Below are 15,885 nucleotides of genomic sequence, written 5' to 3' on the forward strand. Positions count from 1 at the left end.
CCACATTATACTGCATCTGCCAAACATTTGCCCACTCACCCAGCCTATCCAAGTCCCCCTGCAGTCTCCTAGCATCCTCCTCACAGCTAACACTGCCCCCCAGCTTAGTGTCATCCGCAAACTTGGAGATATTGCCTTCAATTCCCTCATCTAGATCATTAATATATATTGTAAATAGCTGGGGTCCCAGCACTGAGCCTTGCGGTACCCCACTAGTCTCTGCCCGCCATTGTGAAAAGGACCCGTTTACTCCTACTCTTTGCTTCCTGTTTGCCAGCCAGTTCTCTATCCACATCAATACTGAACCCCCAATGCCGTGTGCTTTAAGTTTGTATGCTAATCTCTTATCTGGGACCTTGTTGAAAGCCTTCTGTAAGTCCAAATACACCACATCCACTGGTTCTCCCCTATCCATGCTACTAGTTACATCCTTGAAAAATTCTATAAGATTCGTCAGACATGATTTACCTTTCGTAAATCCATGCTAACTATGTCCAATGATTTCACCACTTTCCAAATGTGCTGCTATCCCATCTTTAATAACTGACTCTAGCAGTTTCCCCACTACCGATGTTAGAATAACTGGTCTGTAATTCCCCGTTTTCTCTCTCCCTCCCTTCTTAAAAAGTGGGGTTACGTTTGCTACCCGCCAATCCTCAGGAACTACTCCAGAATCTAAAGAGTTTTGAAAGATTATTACTAATGCATCCACTATTTCTGGAGCTACTTCCTTAAGCACTCTGGGATGCAGCCTACCTGGCCCTGGGGATTTATCAGAGAGAATTTATAAAGAGAATTATAATTGGAATTAAGAAAAGATAGAACAGTTAAACACACAATTTGGTTCTGTCTTTACAAAGGAAGATACAATCTCCCAGATAGTTTAGGGAATCAATGCTTGAGAGAGTGGGAGAAAGCAGACTGATATGGATATTAACGGGGCCAAAGACAAACAAATCCCCAAGGCAGAACATTTGCACCCCACCGTGCTTAAGGAAGATGCTCTGCAAATAATCAATGCAGTGGTGTCCAACTTTCAAAATTCTTTGGACTTGAGGAAAACCTACTAATTGAAGAATAGTAAAAATCATCCGACTATTTAAAAGGGGAAGATGAGAAAAATCACGGAGTTACAGCTGGAGCAAGGTACTGAAATAATCACAATGATCAGCTGTTAGGCACTTCCCCCTCCTGGTGAATGTTATGTACTTACCTTTCTCTGTTTCTCTTCCGAGTACAGGCCTCGTGGCTGTGAGTCTGGAATCAAGGGGTTAAAGGCTCCTGTATCCGATTGGCCAAGCTGCGTCAGGTGACGGGTGACTCATCTGAAGCTTAAATACCAGAGCTTCCCAGGATTCTCTCTCTTCTTCATCGACCCTGACTGATGAGCAGACTGCTGGTGTGAGCCGAGGGAGGCCTGGCCACATGGCATAGAACTTTGTGTACTTTCACCATTCCTTGGTAACAAATATTGAATTGGGACGGATAAGGGCTGACCTTAGTGTTTTTGTGTATTTTGTTTCAGGGTTATATCTCTTTAGGCAGGTTTTAGAGTCTCCGGTTCGACGGTCCATCACGTGGCTGGCTGGAGCATTGTTAAATTGTTTGTCAGTTCATCCATATCCCTGACTGGGTTGTTTAAATCAGGTTTGGGTTTTGTGTTCCATTGAATAATTAAAACTATTTTTGAACTTGAACCTGGTTTTTGCCTTGTGTTACGCGGCTCTGAAGTACCTGCATTCGGGAGTCGTAACATCAGCCATGATCATATTGAATAGTGAGCAGGTCTGATGGAACTAGTAGCATCCTCCTGCTCCTATTTTCTAGGTTTCTGTGCCCATTGACAATAGACAATAGACAATAGGTGCAGGAGTAGGCCATTCGGCTCTTCGAACCAGCACCGCCATTCAATGTGATCGTGGCTGATCATCCCCAATCAGTACCCCATTCCTGCCTTCTCCCCATATCCCCTGACTCCGCTGTCTTTAAGAGCCCTATCAAGCTCTCTCTTGAAAGTATCCAGAGAACTGGCCTCCACCTGAGGCAGAGGTTTCCACAGACTCACAACTCTGTGTGAAAAAGTGTTTCCTCATCTTCGTTCTAAAAGGCTTACCCCGTATTCTTAAACTGTCGCCCTTGGATCTGGACTCCCCCAACTTCAGGAACATGTTTCCTGCGTCTAGCGTGTCCAAACCCTTAATAATCTTATATGTTTCAATAAGACACCCTCTCATCCTAAATTCCAGAGTATACAAGACCAGCCGCCCCATTTTCTCAGCATATGAGAGTCCCGCCATCCCGGGAATTAACCTTGTGAACCTACGCTGCACTTGGCATTTGGCATTTTGCGGGGACGGCTGCTTCTGCGGTTCCTTCCTGTTGGGGGGTGGGGGGAACCCTGGCCCGTGGCGGCTCCTGGTCCGTTCCCTCTGCGGGTGCCGCCTGGCACTGGATTAGGAGTTGTTTTGGGCCAGGGTTCTTCTTCAATAGGAAGCAACTGCAGATCAAAGATACTAGAGCAGATTCTAGTATCTTTGACGCAGATCAGGCATGATATTCTTCCAATTTAAATTGTAATTCCGATTTTATTGTTTTCCTATTTTCGATTTTTTGTGCCCGGTTATATGGCGGCCAATCAACCGCTGTCTCTAAGAGGGTTGTGTCCAATCAACAACCAACTTCCCTTAAAATTCCCGTTCAATCAATAAATCGGTCTAATCCCGTCAAATCAGCCGCTGTCTCCAAGGGCATTGTATCCAATCACATGATGAACTGGTCACTCGGCGACCAATCAGACACAGTCTCCTAGGGGCCGTTTGATCAATCACCAATCTGCTTCCCTCACTGATGCAGACGATGGCTGCAGCCAACACAGACACGGAGAGAGAGAGGCAAGAAAGCAGCTATGTCATATAATACACAATAAACAATATTATAAATACACAATAAACAAGTGATGCATTCTTGTACTCTTACATGGGTATGATCGCACATTAAAAAAATCCCCCCCCCCTTCCTTCCCAAACTCAGCCTGACGGACCATAGAGTACTCCTAGTTCCTAAAACCCTTTTCCTTCACTGGTCAAAAGTAAAATTCTGTGTGTATGGATACAGGAAACCAGAAATGAAAGCAGCAAATGCTGAAAAAACTCAGCTCATCAGAAAGTTTGGGTTGTGGGAGAAGTGCTATTAGCATCTTGGACAAATGACTTTCATCACAGCCTGTTGACAAGAAACATTAGGCCTGTTTCCTGCTGCATGATCTCTGGTTTGTGTCAGATTATGTAATAATTTGCAAGGTATCTCAGTGGTGGGTTGTAACCATCATCTGTCACACGCATTTATTCGGATGCTACCCAGGGATGAGGAGAAGGCAATCATCAAAAGAAATTTGAGAAGACGGCCATTGTCACAAGAGTTTAGACGAATAGCCTGAGAGAATAAGAGGTATTCGGATAAATTGTCTTTTCCACCTGGGAAAGTTTTAAAATTTGGTTAAGAATGTAATTTGTGAGGAAAAATCCAGCGTCTACCATTGGAGGTAAACAGTGGAAAAGAAAGCAACACTTAAAATACAATATAGTAAAATGAGAGGTTATGCACCTTGACAGCAAGTAGAAAAGGATAATCCCCTCCACATACAGGGAAGCTATCAAATATTGGAAAAATCTTGCTGTGCTGGTTTATGAGAAGAATAAAGCAATTAAAAAGACAAATGGCATTTATCATAAGTGGGTTGGAGTGAGGATGTCCCTCTGATGCTGTGCAGAGCTTTGGTGAGATCTAATTTGGAATAATGTGTGCATGTTTAGTCTCCGTAACAAATAAATGATATACGTGCCCTGGGGTAGATGTAGAATAAATTTACATGACTGTTTCTTAGAATGGGGGGGGGGGCTATCCTTTGAGGAGAGTTTGCGCAAAAAGTTTTCCTGGAGTTCAATCTATTAGAAGAGAGTTCATGAGGGGTTGAATCAGTACGAATTGAGAGGGCATTTTGTCAAGCTAGACAGTTCACAACCAAATCTCAAGATGAGGGGTTGGAAGGGATATGGACCTGAGGCTCAGATCAGCCAGAATCAGGTTGAATGGCAGAGGTTGAACCTTCAGCATAAGCTTCATTAAAACCTGGGAATCCACTTCCACAATTTGAGTTCAAAAGCTATTGCAAAAAAGTTGATTGCAAAAAAGTAGTGCCTGCATGTATTTTTGTTTGACTATGTCTAGATTTTAGACTTTTAGACATTAGAGACACAGCGCGGAAACAGGCCCACCAAGGCCGGGCTGACCAATCTACCCTATATACGACCACTATCCTATCCATTAGGGACAATTTTACAACTTAGCAAAACCAATTAACCGACAAATCTGTACATCTTTGGAATGTGGGAGGAAACTGGAACACCCAGAAAAAATACACGTGGTCACAGCGAGAACGAATCAAACCCGGGTCTCTGGCACTGAAAGGGAGCAACTCTACTGTTGCGCCTCTGTGCCGCCCACTAGATTTAACCCATATTCCAATCCATAACCTGAAACTCCCACCATCCCCACACCCTCTCCCCAACCACCGGCTCCATCCTCTCTAGTCATACTTGTCTGGTTTGTAACTCAAAATGACATGGCGCCTTCAGTTTCAAAATAAACATCTTTTCCTCCAAGGCAAAGAGATGTGCAAAGGAAGCAACGTTATATCAACTTACTGTGTAAACCTCCGTTAAATATGTGATTGAAGTCGTAAAGAAAATTAATGACATAAATGTATAAAATGCATTTTGGATTACAGTGGTTCCTCAGGGATCGTGGAAATATCATATGTGGAATGCAACCAGTTAGGACTGAATAGTATGAGTTGTAATGTTAGATCGATATCTTGCAATTTTGTTACGCAACTTTAGCAATTTGGAGAGAACTTTCACATTATCTTCAAAGGATTACCCCCAGTTAATAATCTCCTTTGGGCATACCTCTTTTACAGAAAATTGAGTTTTTATTTGCAGAGTAATTTCAAACTTTTGATAACCTTATGATTTTAAGCTTATGGTAACGTCTGGCTGAGTTCAAGTACTTCACTGGATTACAATAAAAGCTTCTTATGGATGATTTGTCTGCGTTAGACAACCTATTAAGATTTGCTTTAGAATTAATCAAATTATAGATTCCTTAACAGCGAGAGACTTTTTTATGGATGGTTCCACAATCAGCAGAAACAGATGTCGATATAAACTTTATATTACAGTGTAAAGCACATATTATTGGATCATCTACCTATCATCTAAAAGTTGGATACATCTCATCCGTCTTTTTCTTTCACTGCTTCCAATTAAGCAAGGTGCACAAGGGGCAATGTATTTAGTATCATCACTTTTTTTTGACAATATTGCAGATAGTGCAATTACCTCAATGCTTCTAGCTGTATGATCTGCTCAGTATTTCCAGCATTTTTGGTTTATCCCTCAAATTTTCAGCATCTGCAGTTCCTTTTTATTGTCATTAAAAATACTCCCTTGGTTTAGTTTAGTTTAGTTTAGAGATACAACATGGTAAACAGGCTCTTCGGCCTACCGAGTCCACACCGACCAGTGATCCCTGCACATTAACACTACTCTACCCACACTAGGGACAATTTTACATTTATACCAAGCCAAATACCCTACAAATCTGTATGTCTTTGGAGTGTGTGAGGAAACCAAAGACCTCAGAGAAAACAGCACCCGTAGTCAGGATAGAACCCGGGTCTCTGACGCTGTAAGGCGGCAGCTCCACCACTACACCACCGTGCCGTCCGTATTGTCTTTTTGTCTTCTTCTGAAGAAGTATGGTCAGTTTGATGAATATATGAAGAAAGTTAACAATTTTATATTTTGAAAAGCGAAAAGCAAAACTACAGATGTTGAAAATCCAAAGTAAAAACAGAAAATGCTACAAACACTCAGTGGGTCTGGCAGCATTGGTGGAACGACAAACTATGTTAACATTCAGGTGGATGACTGATTGTTTGAAATGGGAAAACTTTGAAATGAGGATAGGTAGAGAGAAAATATAAGCAAAGAAGTGTAAAAGTTATGAAACTCCACATGCCTTTCTTGTTTAGAACGGGTGTCAGGGTTTATTGGGGAGAAGGCAGGAGAATGGGGTTAGGGGGGAGAGATAGATCAGCCATGATTGAATGGTGGAGTAGACTTGATGGGCCAAACGGCCTGACTCTGTTCCTATGATTTATGACCTTATGAAACCATTACTACTTACACCATCGCAAATTAAAAGTCTCATTTTTTATACCTCAAGTGCCAGCATCACAGAAAGAAGGAGGCTGCGGCGTCTGTGTCATGATAAACATGTTGTGGTACTCAGACTGGTGGGTTTTGTCTAGTGCCTGCTCCCCTGACCAGGAACAAGTGCCAACCATTCTCCCTTCCGAGGGAGATCTCCGCTGTCAACCTGACTGAAGTCTACATCCCTCCTCAGGTAGACATCAAGTTAGCGCTTGATGAATTGTGCACCATGAGCAACAGATGAATGGCATATCCCAATACCTCCTACATCCAGGCTAGCTTGAAGAATTATTTACTGAACTACCACATCACCATCAACACCCATGCATCCAGCCCTCTGAACCATTGCAATACCACCATCAGGAACCCCTATCGCTTCATCCCTCGTATGTACTTTGGAAACTCTGACCACCTAGCCGTGCTTCTTCACCCTGCCCACAGACAGAGACTGAGAATGTGGTACCAGCAAAGAGGACTACAAAGTGCTGGTCAGAGGAGGCAGAGGGGCGGTTATGGGATTGCTTCGAGTTGGAGGATTGGGCCATATTCAAGGATTCATCGGTTGACATGAATGAATATGCCCAGTCATCGGCGACTTCATGAAGAAATATGTGGATATGTATACTTACAAAAATATTCCAAATCTTCCCCAATCAGATGCTCTGGATAAGCTAAGCTGGTGTCCAGACAAATTCCCGAGAGCATAGGCAAGGCTTACACGCCAACACCTACAAGGCAAAACCGGATAGCAAAAAAAAGAGGCAATGATGCATCCCTTCCTGATAAGCAGTACACCTTCTTTACACACTATGAAAGGGAGGACAGTGATACACCTCCACGAGCCTCCACAGCCTTTGACAACCTTGTGATCTCAGTCTCTGAGGCCGTTGTCAGTGTATTCTTCAAGACAGGTAGGCGGCGCGACTCTCGTCAGCAGCGGCCTCTGCAGCCCGTCCGCGTTTTTATTATTTTTTGTCTATGTTTATATGTAGTTTTTGTTATTTTTGTTGGGGTGTGTGTGTGGGGGGGTGGGGGTGGGGTGGGAGGGAGGGGGTAACTTTTAAATCTCTCCCTGCACTGGAGACCTGACCTTTTCTCGTCGGGTCTCAGTTGTCGTTGGGGCTGCAATGAGGAGCGGCCTCCAACAGAAGAAGCCGGGGACTCTGGTGCCGACTCACCTCACCGTCGCGGAGCTGGCCGGCAAGGCTTACACGCTGCTGCTGCTGCTGCTGCTGCTGCTCATTCGGAGGCTGCAACTGCGGGTCTGCAGACGGCGGCACCGGGAGCCCGCGGCTCCCTGGAGGGAGACCGCTTTTCAGGGCTCCTGCAACGGCGACTTCTCCCGCCCGAGTTACGGGGTCGAAGAGCTCCTGGAGCGGGGCCTAACATCACTGCCCTGCGCGGCTTGGAATGGCCGCGGGACTCTGCGAGCGCCCGCCGGGGGCTCCAACATCAAGACCCGGTGTGCGACCTCGCACCACCCGGCGTGGCTTTAATGGCCGCGGGACAATTGCCATCGCCAGCCGGGGGCTTTGACTTTGACTCTGTCATCGGGGGGGGGGGAGAGTGCAGTGGAGAGATAATTTTTTTTTGGCCTTCCATCACAGCAATGTGATGGATGTTTATGTAAAATGTAAATTATGTTGTGTCTGGGGTCTATTTGTTTGTAATGTATGGCTGCAGAAACAGCATTTCGTTTGGACCTCAAGGGGTCCAAATGACAATTAAATTGACTATTGACTATTGACTATTATTGAAGACAGTGAATCCACCAAAAGCACCAGGTGGTGTATCTGGCTGAGTGCTAAAGATCTGCGCAGACCAACTGACTGAAATATCCAAAAATGTCTTTAGCCTCTTGCTTCTGTGGACTGAGGTTCTCAACTGTTTCAAAAGGGCATTGAACCTACCGGTGCCGAAGAAGAGCCTGGTGACCTGCCACGGTCATTCGGCAGCACTTACATCCATCGTAATGAAGTGCTTTGAGAGGTTGGTTGTGGCACAAAATGACACCTGCCTCAGAAATGGCATTTCATTTTGCTTGTCACCACAACAGCGGATACTATCACATTGACTCTCCATTCTGCCCTGGACCATCTGGAGAACAGGGAGACATACATCACATCAGGCTGCTGTTCATCAACTATACAGCTCAGCGTTTATCACTACCACCCCCTCCAAATTTGTCATCAAGCTCCAAATACCTGGGGTGCTGTAACTCCCTTTGAAACTGGAACCTTGACTTCCTCAACCGTAGATGTCAATCAGTGAGATTGGTAACATCATCTCCACTTTAATGATCATCAACGCTTCAGCTGCATCTCAAAGCAGTTTGCTTAGTACCATGCTCTACTCTTTTTACACCCATGACTATGACATAGCACAGCTCAAATGCCATCTCTAACATTGCTGACACATGTATAGATGGCTGGCTGAATCACTAGTGGTAATAAATCAGCATACAGAAGAGAGATGGAACACTTGGTTGAGTGGTGCTGAAACAACAACCTCTTGCTTAATGTCAATAGGGCCAAGGAACTGATCATTGACTTCAGAGAGAGGAAGTTGGGAGGCCATGTGACATTTTTAAATGGTGGATTTAGAGAGATGCCAAATCAAAATCCTGGGCATTAACACCTTGGATGACTAGTCCTGGATCAGCACATAGATGCATTCATGAAGAAGGCTGCCAGTGCCTCTATTTTTTTAGAAGTTTAAAGAGATTTGCCATGTCTCCAAATACTCCAACAAAGTGTCCTGATTGGTCGCATCATGCCTAGTAAGGCAATTCCACGCCCAGGAAAGCAAGAGGCTGCAGAGAGTGGTGAACTCAGCCCAGTCAATCAGAGGCACATCGTTCCCCTCCATCTAAAGCATCGTTACTAGACACTGCCTCAGGAAGGTAGCATCTACCATCAATGATCCCCATCATAATTTCTTCCCTCTGCTACTATTGGGCAGGTGGCGCAGAACCCACCAGTCTCATATCACCAGGTTCAGGAACAGCTCTTTCTTACAACTATCATGTTATTAAACTAACCTACAGAGCCCTAGCTCTACCTCAGCCACAGAACTCTATGGCCCACTCCTGCACTACAATGGACTGGTTTTCAAGAGACAAGAGACAAGAGACATTTATTTGTCACATGTACCAATTGGTACAGTGAAATGTGTGGTCCCATACAGCCATATGAATAAAAAAGAGCACAGCACACGATAGTCTTTAACATAGACATCCCCACACAGCGGAATCAAAGTTTCCCACTGTGAGGGAAGGCACCAAAGTTCAGTCATCCTTCTCTGTTGTCCTCTGTTATTCACCCGTGGTTGGGGGTCTCCCGAACCCCTCGCTGTCGCCGCTACGGGCAGCCCGATGTTCAGGCCCGCTCGCCGGTTGATGGAACTCCGACGTCGGAATGGGAGAACATTCTCAGCGGCTTGGACTTCCGAATCGGCCACTTCCTACCGGAGACCGCGGAATCCAGCGCTGTACCGCTGCTGAAGCTTTGGTCCGGTCCTCGGCAGGAAAGGCCGTGCCAATCCCCTTGGTAGGCCGCGAGGGGTGGGGGGGGGGGGGGGTGGGGGGGGGGGGGGGGGGGTGCGCGAAGATGCGACTTGGAGAATAGTCACATCCTCGCCAGGAAGTGACTGAGAAACGGTTTCACCCATACCCTACCCCCCTCCCCCCACATAGAAATACTAAAATAATTCTCCAAAACGTACTTTTAAACAAACTAAAAATTAAAAAAAGATAGAAAAACAGACAAACTGTAGGCAGAGTCTACCATCAATGCGGCGCCTCTAGTGGCAAATCTGATTATGTTTTTGCACCACCGTCTTGTTGCTTTTTGCACAGTCCTCTTTCTTTAAGAATTATATCTGTGTGTAATTTATGTATAATTAGTTTTGGGGTGTTTGAGTCTATGTGCCTTTGATAGTGTAGCAAGAAAGATATTTCATTGTACTTGCATCTCACCGTACTCATCCATTTGACAGTGAACCTGAACTTGAACCTGAAGTGCTGCAAAGATTCGTTTGATCTCAAAAGACTCTGACTGTTCATTTTGACTGTTTTGATCCCTAATTAATGACATATACTCTTTATCAAGCATGATGTAAACAATAGGTGTTCAAGAAGGAACTGCAGATGCTGGAAGATCAAAGGTACACAAAAATGCTGGAGAAACTCAGCGGGTGCAGCAGCATCTATGGAGCGAAGGAAATAGGCGACGTTTCAGACTCGTTTCGGGCCGAAACTCTTTTTCAGACAGTTGCCTTCTTTGTTGCTGCCACTGAGATACAGTACTGTGCACGCTTAGAAATCTGTAGTGTCTGAAAGAGGAAGTACACCATTTTCTTAATGGGGAAATGCAACATTGCACAATGAGATTAAATAATGCAACAACAAAACAACAGTATGTCCCTCCCCGTGTTATTAAAACTTTTGGATTTTCCTCGTCTTGAAATCTCCCTGTAAGTCTTGTATCAATCTGTTATGGTCTTTTAGATATGACGGGGATTTCTGCTCACGTGATGGATAAATCTTAGTGATTTCCAGATGTGTGGTCAATGGTTATTGCAACATCTGGAGTTACTCATTTTCTTCATCAGTCTTGCGATTACCCATTTGGGATTCAATAATGAATGATGCTTTGAGTGATTGGAAGAACGATGGTGTTTTATGTAAACTGAGTGATCTGTGATCATGGATCCTTTTGTGCGGTCCCTTTGAATGTTTAAAGGGGTTGATTGCTTGTCTCTATGTTTATTGTCTTTTACAAGAACTACATTCCCAGGCTGTAATTGCATATATCTGAATATCATTTGTATTCATGCTGTTTACCTTGGCTGTTTGCACTGGCTTAGATGTAGATCAAAAATCTCACAGGGTATCTTTGGAAGACATGTACATACAGGCAGTGTAGCTGACAGCAGTCCCATTGTTGCACATTGTGCAGTTTTTTAAAAAACTGGTAAAGTTCTTGTTTCCTTGACTTTAGCCTAAGTAAATTGGATGAGATCTTCAGTATTTTCATGAATCTTGCCACCTCACCAATGCCATACAGCCAGTGAGATGTAATTTTTCAATCTCTGAAAGTTAAGTCAATCATACACTCTACAAAGTCATGACTATTGAATAGAGGTCAATTCTTATTCTTCCTCACATTTGTGAAACATCAAAGAATGCAAAGATATGGCTGGAATCGAACATAGGTTTTTGGTGCTGTAAAGCAGCTAGTCTGCCAGCAGTGCCACTCTAATGCCCAGTTGTAAACATAATTTAAAAGGAAAATAATATCACAAATGTCAGAGGTTTACCGCAACTGCAAAGCACAATCTTGGCATTTCCTCATTATGTTAGAATAAGGGAGCAATGAAAAGTGTAGCATGTTCATTCACCCAGCCATCATACTGAACGTCAAGTATTTTGATTTGTGTGTTCACTTCTATTCATGGCTGTGTTTACTGTTGATCGTAGTGAAAAACAAATGCATACTCAGGGTCATCAGAATATATTTTTTACAATTTTTAACATTTACTACATGCTTGGATGAGCCCTGACACATTGGGTTTGCTGACAAACTGTCATGAAATGGAGAGTTCCCACACAACTTGCACTGTTTTCCATTAGCAGCACATTCCAGTTTGTGGAACTGCCGGCACGACAATAGCAGCACTGAGCTTTGTTGTCTCACGGAGGCTATGATTGTTAATTGACAATTTTGAGGAAAAATAAACTCCTAGTTTATTTCTTCCTTTGATTCTATGCATATCATTTCTTGGTCTCTTCACATCAACTAGATTTAGCAATGGGGTTGCAGATCCATGAGGTCTCCACATCTTGATGTCTTTTTCAGGTTGTTTCCTTCGATGTCACTTTATATTCGCACTAAAATGATCTGCATTCTGAGTTCTTCCTCAAAATCAGAACAACTGTGGAAAATTGCCTCAACCACATACAATGTTGATACATTAGTCTATATTACTCCTTGCCATGTCCAATATTGCCAGTTGTCTAATTTATCCAATTCTGTTTTGGAGTAAAATTAGATGTCAATGCAATTTTTGCTTCACGCAGTCAACTTTCCAACTGCTTTGTCCAACTGCTCTTCCCTAAAGAATTGTACCCTGTAATTCTTCATCACCATTGGTAACAGGAATAATTTCTTCTATAATCTCTAATTTCTTCTATAATATCTAATTCCATATTTGACCATTGTCCCTTGAAATAAGCAAAACCCATTTATCCCAATGGATAAGTTCAAGGGGTGGCCTGAGATGCTGGAGAAATTGCATAATATTAGGATGCCTCTTGATGGGATCTTGTTCCATGTCTTTTTATTTAATTCCTAAATTATTGGTAAACCCCTCCCCCTCTCCTTTCTTCCCCACACCCCTTTTTACCATTCCCTTCCCAGTGCTCCACCTAGACTCACACTTATTTCTCCTCTCATCCCTCCATCTACATTCCTTCCTTTGTAGCGTTGTTACAAAACCTACCATCAGTGGGACTACAAATCTTCCACTGCCGGGGGGGGGGATTAAAATGCAGGTTTGTATTGGTTGTTGGAGAGGGATTTCCTCGGGCTGCTAACTGAAGAAGAAAAATCGTTTGCGCTTCCGTTCGCGGTTTAAAAAAATAGCTGTACCATTCTGGATTCAACACAACTAAAAAAGCCTTCACCGCCTTCAACATCACGGATGGCAATATCAGGACAAAACACAAGGTATGTAATTTATTTAACATATTATTTTGCTTTTTGGTGTGACTTTATTTTAATCTTATGATGTGAAAATGTTATTTAGGCCCCATACGAATCTGCCATGTCTTGTCTTGCCTGCCGATATGGGTTGAACATTTATGGCAAACGGCAACGTTCCAATCGATCACATTCCAGAAATATCCACTTTCAAGATGATCAAAATCTTTTTTTTTGGACAATCATGTCATAAGAGCATCTAAATCAGCTATATTTTGTGATATTGTCTATCCATGATCAATATTTTCACTAAATATCCACAGTCAAATATATTGTGCAAAAAATAATGATTTTATCTTGAGAGTGGACGTTTCTGGATTAATTTATGGGAATTAAACATTAAATTCCTCCATTTGGCATATAAATTCATGACAAAGTGAGATTTTAAAATCATGTTATATTGTCAACACGTGTGAATGGGATCAGTTTGTTATTTGTTATTTGGATATTTAGGCTATTTTAAAAAATTAGCCTTTTCTTAAGAAATGGATAGATGTTTAGATCTAGTAATTGAATTTAGATGAATTTAATTGATTAGATGAATTTAATTGAGTTGATGAAACTGATGAATATGAATTTTTTATTGGGTATTTACTATTTATTTTAGCGTTTAACGTTATCATTTCCACTTTTTTTTTAAATCAAACTGCAAATAATAACTTGTTTATGTTAATGATGTTCATTGTCTTTTTTCTTTACATTTTAAACAGAAGTCTCCGAAGAAGAAATGCAAATTTGTCAATCCAAATGCCCAGCAAAAGAGACTGATTTAGAGAGCATTCGCAGCGATTATCTGAATCTGATCTACTCCAAATGTGATGTTCTACAGGACATCCTTAATGGGAAAGTAGTGGGCAGAAAGGCATGTCATGTGTGGTTTGAAGAGCAAAAACTTGTAGTTTATAATGCCAAAAATGAAACGTTGAGGAAAAACAAGGTGTACAGAGTTGCTTATTGGTTACAATCTGAGGAGTAGGATGATGCTACTGATTATGATACGCCAATGTACCAGCTAGCAACTGATCTTCTTCATAAAGACTTGGTCTATTGCTAGAAATTGTAATTTATTTACCAAGCTGTTACGGACTTACAGCGTATAATACAATAATATTAAAGTTTTGATCTTGAGAATATCACATTTTTTGAATTTTCAAGGCAGTCTGGGTGTTTATTACTATTTCCGTCACAACGGTCAGTTTTAAAATTAGTTACAATTAGGTAACTAACTAATTATATGCTTTAATTTCAGGTCATCCAAATAAGATTTTTCATATTTGTTACAGAATGCTTCAATCTATAATAATTGAAATTTTCATTCAGTTCTCTTAATTTTTAAGAAAGTTATGGGATTTTGACAGTCCTCGATCACAGCTTTTATGATGTCAATGGAAAAGCAGTAGGGAATGAGATGCTAATTTCCAAGTATGAAAATGGTCATAATTTTTTTAACTGAAGATATGAAAGTGAATTAGGTATCAAATTAAAGTTCTTTTTATGCTTTATCTGATGGGATAAGTTACAGGCTTGATTTTTTTAAATCTCAAAATGTTGTAACATTCCTATCTTCTGGCTTCACAATTTGCAACTCTTCAATATTTTCACCTCGCACCTCATCTCTAGCCTTTGTCCAACCAGCTGCCTATCAGCCCCCACCCCCCACCCACCCACCCACCCACTGGCACTGGTTCACCTATTATCTGCCAATGCTTTGTCCTGCCCCTCTTCTCTTTTAGCTATCTTTTCTCCCTCTACACTTAGTCTGAATAAGCGTCCTGACTGGAAACATCACCTATCCATGTTCTCCAGGATGGTGCCTGTGCTGCTGAGGTACTCCAACATTTTGAGCCTTTTTTAATACCAGCCTCTGCAGTTCCTTGTTTTTACATTCTGTTTATTTATGAGGCAGGCTTAGTTTAAGCTGATGTAACATTGACATCTGCTCCTGGGAACCACTAGCCCAAGACCATTTGGAAAGGAGAAGGAATTGTTGTTATGGCAATCTCTGGATTGGGAGACCACAGGAGCACAGAGTTTGTGATGGAAAGAACTGAAATGCCTTCCAAATTCCACATATCCTGGCCCATCTGTGGCAGAGACTGTGAGTCCAACATTGTCTTCGTCATCAATTTCAGAACTCACAGAACTGGAGGGGAAGCAAGTGTTTAAGAAAAACAGTTGATGATGCTGTGATAAATCCCACATACACTTTTCAAAAATGTACAGTAGGACTTCACTTTGGACATGCACATGCACACAAATGCTGAAAATGACAGGAATTGTTCACTCAGTTGCTTTATCCTTTTCATCAGAGGAACAATAATTGTTTTAAATTAATATTTGTGACTAATTGTACAATCACTAGTGAGCACGGTGTAAGCATGGACTGCTTTCATTATCATACCCCTAATATCCAGTGCCCTCCATAATGCTTGGGACAAAAACAAATCATTTAATTATTTGCCTCTGTACTCCACAATTTGAGATTTTTAATAGAAAAAATCACATGTGGTTAAAGTGCACATTGTCAGATTTTAATAAAGGCCATTTTAAAACAGTTTGGTTTCACCATGTAGAAATTACAATAGTGTTTATACATAGTCTCCCCATTTCAGGGCACCATAATGTTTGGGACACAGCAATGTCATATAAATGAAAGTTGTCATGTTTAGTATTTTGTTGCATATCCTTGGCAAGCAATGACTGCTTGAAGTCTGCGATTCATGGACATCACCAGTTGCTGGGTGTTTTCTCTGGTGATGCTCTGCCAGGCTGGTCTTGTAGCCATCTTTAGCTTACGTTTGTTTTGGGAGCTAGTCCCCTTCAGTTTTCTCCAGCATATAAAAGGCATG

General features: G+C 42.2%; 1 long non-coding RNA gene across 2 annotated transcripts in view; it reads left to right on the top strand.

Moving 5' to 3' along the window:
- Positions 1 to 1,697, top strand: part of LOC129700957 (uncharacterized) — a 49,233-nt gene extending 47,536 nt beyond the window's left edge. The window contains exon 4 of one of the 2 annotated variants that reach the window (XR_008724123.1): positions 1,236 to 1,697. This is a non-coding gene — a long non-coding RNA (uncharacterized LOC129700957). The remainder of the gene's footprint in view (positions 1 to 1,235) is intronic. The other variant, XR_008724124.1, reaches the window with a different exon arrangement.
- Positions 1,698 to 15,885: the final 14,188 nt, after the last annotated feature.

This window comes from Leucoraja erinacea, chromosome 10 (genome assembly GCF_028641065.1).
Source record: "Leucoraja erinacea ecotype New England chromosome 10, Leri_hhj_1, whole genome shotgun sequence".
NCBI classification, from domain to species: Eukaryota; Metazoa; Chordata; class Chondrichthyes; order Rajiformes; family Rajidae; genus Leucoraja; species Leucoraja erinaceus.